General features: G+C 37.1%; 1 long non-coding RNA gene across 1 annotated transcript in view; it reads right to left on the bottom strand.

Annotated features, from left to right (window-relative positions):
- Positions 1–1660: 1660 nt before the first annotated feature.
- The window catches only part of LOC111720447, a 66385-nt gene continuing 62045 nt past the window's right edge, over positions 1661–6000 (bottom strand). The window contains exons 2-3 of the long non-coding RNA XR_002770126.1: positions 2616–2668; positions 1661–1819 (exon numbers count right to left, since the gene is read on the bottom strand). This is a non-coding gene — a long non-coding RNA (uncharacterized LOC111720447). The remainder of the gene's footprint in view (positions 1820–2615; positions 2669–6000) is intronic.

Below are 6000 nucleotides of genomic sequence, written 5' to 3'. Positions count from 1 at the left end.
CACCCTCCAATCCAGGCAATTCTACCCCAGGGCAAGTCCCACTGCTGAGTGGATAATAAGCTCTTTGAAAGAAAATATTAGCTGCCACTATATATATATATAAATCCTCTCTGTGCCAGTGCTGGTCTACTTAAGCCCTGCTCATTCTACAAATAGAAGCTAGAGGGGAAAAAAATATACCTCTCCTCAAAATGAGATCAGTTCATCTGACCCACAAAGAAAAAAAAAAAAACCAATTAATTTATAATATCCTGTTTAAGACAATTAAGGCAATTCCCATGGAATAAGCTAGCTGAAGGCTTTAATGAACATTGGGTGAAACCTGGAAGCTGTGTTGATTTTAGTTCATCCTTTAAACATATGAAGGCTTATTTGAAGTTCATCTGAATTTGCTCAAATTCTTGGGTCAAATGGCCAATGAGAAATTTTGTTTTGCTAGACTATACATGTTTGCAAAAGGAGTTTTGTTTTTCTTGATTTCTCAGTGGGGGGCAGGGTGAGGGAAGTAAGAAAAGAGAGAAGTCTGATCTTTGTTTGAAAATGAAATAAAACAAAAATAAATTCTTAGGTCAAGGATCCCAAATCCTTTCCCAATAAGTTATTTTTTATTTTCTCAAAGTCTTATGATCTTCATTGGGGTGTAGGGAGTAGGGGTGAGCAGTAGGGAATACCAGAAAGTTTTGTGAAAGTGCAAGTTTTAAGCAGAGGGTGGCCAAAGGTATTCCTTTACCAGTGGTCCCTTCAAAGGGTGGAGCCATTCCTGGCTACACTCCTCTCTCTACTGGAAACCTAAGGAGGGGGGTGTGGTGGTGAAGACTGCTTTTAAGATCTACTTTGAAATCACAGTTTACTGGGTGTTGTTTAGGAGTTCAGCATAGTTACATAGGATCATAGATTATAGGATCACAAAATATTAGAGTTTAAAGGCATACTAGAGACTGTCTACTCACTCTCCCTTTCATTTAATAACTGAAGAAATCTAGGCTCAAAGATGTTCAGAGATCACAGGGATAGTAATTGTAAAGGTAGGATATGGAGCCAGGTCTTATAATATATAATTTTATATAATACATCATGTTGCTTCTCGGAGTTAGGAAAGCTCATCTTCCAGAGTTCAAATCTGCCCTCAGACACTTACTAGCTGGGTGAGCCTGGGCAGGTCACTTAATTTTGTTTGCCTTAGTTTCCTCATCTGTAAAATGAGCAAGAGAAGGAAACAGAAGGAAATCCATTCCAGTAACTTTGCCAAGAAAACACCAAATGAGGTCATGAAGGATTGGCTACAACTAATCGATTAAACAACAATCATAGGATTCAGAATATTGAATTACAGATTTGCCCCAATGACATATTCTTCATTTGGCTGTCCCCTTGTGTGACTATGAGATTTCCTGTGTCCTTGGTTCAGTGTTTTACTGAGATTCTGCTACTTTCACAGTTTAATTATTTTGCTTACCAACCCTAAAAGTGAGAGCAATAAAAACACTGGAATAACGGTGAATCGGAGAAATTAGGTTAAAGAATCACAGATTTAAGAGTTGGAAGAGACCTTAAAGGACATGGGATTGTAGGACCACAGATTCTGAGTTGAAAGGGGCTTCCCAAACCTTCTAATCCAACCATTCCATTTTATAGTTAAAGAAGCTTAGACCCAGAAATATTAAAAGACTTGTCTATTCCAACACTTCTCTTGCTTTGCAGATAAGAAACTGAGAAACTCAGATTAAGTGAGTTGCTTAAGGTCACACAGATAGTAAGCAGCAGGGACGATTTGAACCAGCACATCTTCCATTATATTACCATTGTCCTCAAGGGTGGCCTAGAAATCCAAAAGAAAACTATTTTAAAATTACAATAACATTTTTTCAAAGAAACAAATGTATTAAATTGTTTATTAGATCTGAAACTTGTCCAATGCCTAAAAATGGAAGTGTCAAATAGTAACAAACTATATGTAAATTAGTTAATTCACTAAAATGTCTAAAGTTCTGACCATTTTCAATGGTCAGGTCTCAAAGGAGGCCTGGAGAATCTTCTACCATTAGAAGCAGACCCAAAAGTTCTAGTATAACTATAGAGCATGAAACCATTCAGGGATCTCTTTTAAATAACAATTCAGGAGTCATTTAATAGGGAAAACTCTGGCTTTCTTAGGACTTCTGACATATCTATAAGTTAAATTTAAATCATCCTCCAAGATACCAAATAGCCTTTGATTATCTCAGGAATTTGAGGTCCCTTTTGTCTGATTTTACTAACAAGAAGTTTGTATGTGGTCAGCACCTGCCACCCACACAATTTCCTGGTGCTCCTCCCTTCATAATATTTTTCCTGCCCTACTCTGTGCTTATTTCCTCTTCAGTCTGGATCATTGCCTAAACCTTTGGACCACCTTCACACCCAGTCTTTTGAATTTAGTTCCTGGCAAACTGGCTCTACTGGGCACAGCATTCTGTTTACATTTTCTTTCAGTTATGACTTGAGTCACACCCTCTTGTTTCCCTCAGGCGCCGTATATTTTCCCAATCATCAGATTTTAGCCTTATCCCCATAGAAAGCAGCATCTGACCTTTGAATGATCAAAGGATTTCATGTGTAGCTCTATTTTGTATTACCTTTATTTGTGTATTTGTCTCTTCCTCATCTCCCCAGCTACTAATGCTTCCTTCTGCAAAAAAAAAGAAAAATTACTTTGAATTTACTATATATATCTTGCATATATTTATATTATTTATTTTTTTTCTCTATGCAACGTATACTCTATAAGAGCAGAAAGTATTTCTCTTTTGCCTTTGTTTTCCCAGCAGCTGGCAAAGTTCTTTACATATAGTAAGTAGGTTTTTGATAAATTCTTTTTGATTGGTTGATTGATTCTTAGCTTCCACTGGATTGTAAACTTTCAAAGGGCAGGAATATGGTTTATTCATTCTTGTGTCTCTTTCAGGACCTAGTATAGTACTTCATACATAATAGGTTCTCAATAAATATTTATGAAATTAATAGAATATGTTCTAGGACATGTCCTGAATCCACTACTCAAGAGTCTGACCACAGACAGCTTTATTTCAGAGTATTTCTTGTTGGTTGGAGGATCTGCATAGAGCCATCTTTAACTCATGAAATATAGAAGCCTTTCTCTCTTCTGGTGACCCTGGGTGAGTTACTTAATCCCAATTGCCTTGCCAAATAAAGAAAAAAATAACAATAATTTGGCTGTTCTCTCTCGGGGGTCATAACAATTCTCATGAGTGCTTCTGAATTGTCTTGAACCTTAGTATTGATTAGAATGGCTAAGTCTTTTCCAGTTGATGATCATTACAGTATTATTGTTGCTGTGTATAATAATCTCCCTTCTCACTTCACTTTGAAGCAGTTCAGGTCTTCCCCGATTTTTCTTCATTATTTCTTCATTACAATAACGTTCTATCACAATGATATACCACGAGTTTTTCACACATTCCTCAATTGATGGGCAACCCCTCAATTTTTTCATCTCTTTAGGATACAGACCTAGTTGTGATATTGCTGGGTTAAAGATGAAGAGACTCTTTCGCTATTTAGTATTTTGTTTCCCCCCACCCTTAATATATAAAACAATTTTTAACATTTATTTTTAAAACTTTGAGTTCCAAATTCTCTCCCATCCTACCTCCCACATTGAAAACATACATGTGAAGTCATACAAAACATTTCTATAAAAGGCATGTTGTGAAAGAAAGCATAGACACCCCCCCCCAAAAAAAGAAAAATTTAAGAAAAATAAAGTTTAAATAGTATACTTCAATCTGTACTTAGGCACAAACAGTACTTTTTCTGGGTAGGAATATATTTTTCATCATAAATCCTTCAGAGTTGTCTTGCACTCTGAGAATAGCCAAGGTGAAGAGACTTTGTGATTGTGTGTAAAACTAGAAATGGGGTACATTCAATAGACACTAGCAAACCAAAGTAAATCTCATGTTATGGCTCTTTCTTGTCTGGCTACTATTCAGTTGAAAAAAACAATATTTTAGAGGGTGAATTTTGCATCTTCCCCCTTCTAAGGTTGGCATGTGGTCCTTGGGAAAAGGACTCCTATTCTTTGTGTCCTTATGTTATTCTTTCTTGTTTTAGGTGAAGAAATGTTGGAAGCAGCTAATAACCCTAAGAGCTTCAAAAAGTCAGAATGGTGACCCACCAAAGTATTTGAGTTAGATTCAATTTGTAAGAAGCCAGAAGATGATGATCAAAGTTCCAAGTGAGTTGCCAGAACAGCAGTAGCAGATATGTTTCTATCTGACAGTTATGCAATATTTAGAAGTGAATCTGGTAGAGCAAATGCTGGTAGGGACTTCCTTAAGTTTGAGCCTGATTAAGTGGTAAGAGGGAGAGCATGGTCCCCAAGTACTGAGAAAGAGGAATGGTTGCTATTCTGTCCTCACTATACCTTCAAAGTAAATTTCCTTTTATAAAAGCATATTTATATTCTTTGGTTAAATGGAACCGGGATAGTAATCACAAGTGATTAACAGTAGATAAAACATACCAATAATGGAAGCTCAAGACAATAGCACTGAAAAAAGCCACCCTACTACCCCTCAGCAGTTCCCAAAGTTCTGGAAACCCAAACTGCTAATATAAGTATATATTGGGGAGAGATTCTAGAATCTTTATATACTCTAACTTAGAATCTAGCAAATAATGAGCAGCAATTATGCTGATTAATTAAGTTGAAATGGTAAGGAAATTAAACACTGGGAAAGAAACATTCAGAGTATTAAGAAGAGGCATTCAATAACCCAGACCAGAGTAGAATTCTGGTGTGTTAAAAAAAATGCATATTTTGTGTTATTCATTTCATCAGTGAGGAGCTTTTCATTTTATAAGTCATTTGGGCAGTAGGCAGAGCCTTGGGTGTAGCTGCATATCTGTGAGTTAGTGCTAGCCCATCAATTGGATTTTCTCCCTTCTCTGAAAGCCTTTAGCTGTAAAATAATCTGTAAAACCTTATTTAATACTTAATTATGTCAGTTTGCTTCTGTTTGTTGACAGATCAGTTCTGAATAATAGTATTAGCCTTAAAAGCTGGTCACCCATAGTCCTCATCAGCATTAAATCACCATTCTGTCTACTTGCTGTGTTGTTCCCATCTGAGACCCCATTAGTTCCTGCCCTTCCTGGACCTGCATATGGATGACCTCATCCCTGGCTCCTTGCTAAGCATTGTTCTCTGCATTGTCACCAATGGATCTCTTGCTAAAAGGCCTGTGGCATAGATTTGGTGAGCACCCCCAGTCTGGTCTTCTTCCCAATGGACTTTTTAATCCAGTTTCCCTTCCCCATCACCCACGAGCAATTGGTCTCCAGGCTAAGGCTTTAAGATTTTGTTCACATCAAAAGAGAGTTCCCTGGTGAAAACTTGAGAAGGTTTCATTCCCAAACTTTAGGAGATATCTAAAAACCCACTTCAACCTGAGATCATAAACAGGTGTGTTAAGCAACTTCAAGGAAAGAGCTCAGGAGTGGACTTTGTTAGCATATTCCTTAGGGACCTAGTCTGCAATGAAGTAGTTCAGGGTGGGGACAATCTGACATTCTCTAGAATGATCTCATCAGGGTGGAGGTGGTCCCACTCTTGCCAGTTCTCATACAACTGAGTCTTTAGAGTAAGCAGCTCCAGTTGCAAGCCTAGAGGGCAGAACTATTCATTCTCCATACCTAGTCCGGAAAAAGTCCCTACCCTGACTCTTAAGAAACTATGAAAATTCAGAATGTGCCAAATTATTGCTTAAAACTGTTTTGAGGCTTCTGCTACTACTAGTATACTACTACTGTTCTGCTATTAGTATACTACTATTATTACTACTATTTATGGTACTCCTCTTCCTCCTGCTGTTGCTACTACTAATATAGTACTACTAATAGTAATAGTATTACTAGTACTACTACTATTACTGCTACTACTTGTAGTAGTGTCATTACTACTACTATTGCTGTTGCTACTACTCATATACTACTACT

This window comes from Sarcophilus harrisii, chromosome 4 (assembly GCF_902635505.1).
Source record: "Sarcophilus harrisii chromosome 4, mSarHar1.11, whole genome shotgun sequence".
Classification (NCBI taxonomy): Eukaryota; Metazoa; Chordata; class Mammalia; order Dasyuromorphia; family Dasyuridae; genus Sarcophilus; species Sarcophilus harrisii.
Note: the sequence above shows the minus strand (reverse complement) of the source record. Positions and strands in the feature narration are given on the sequence as shown.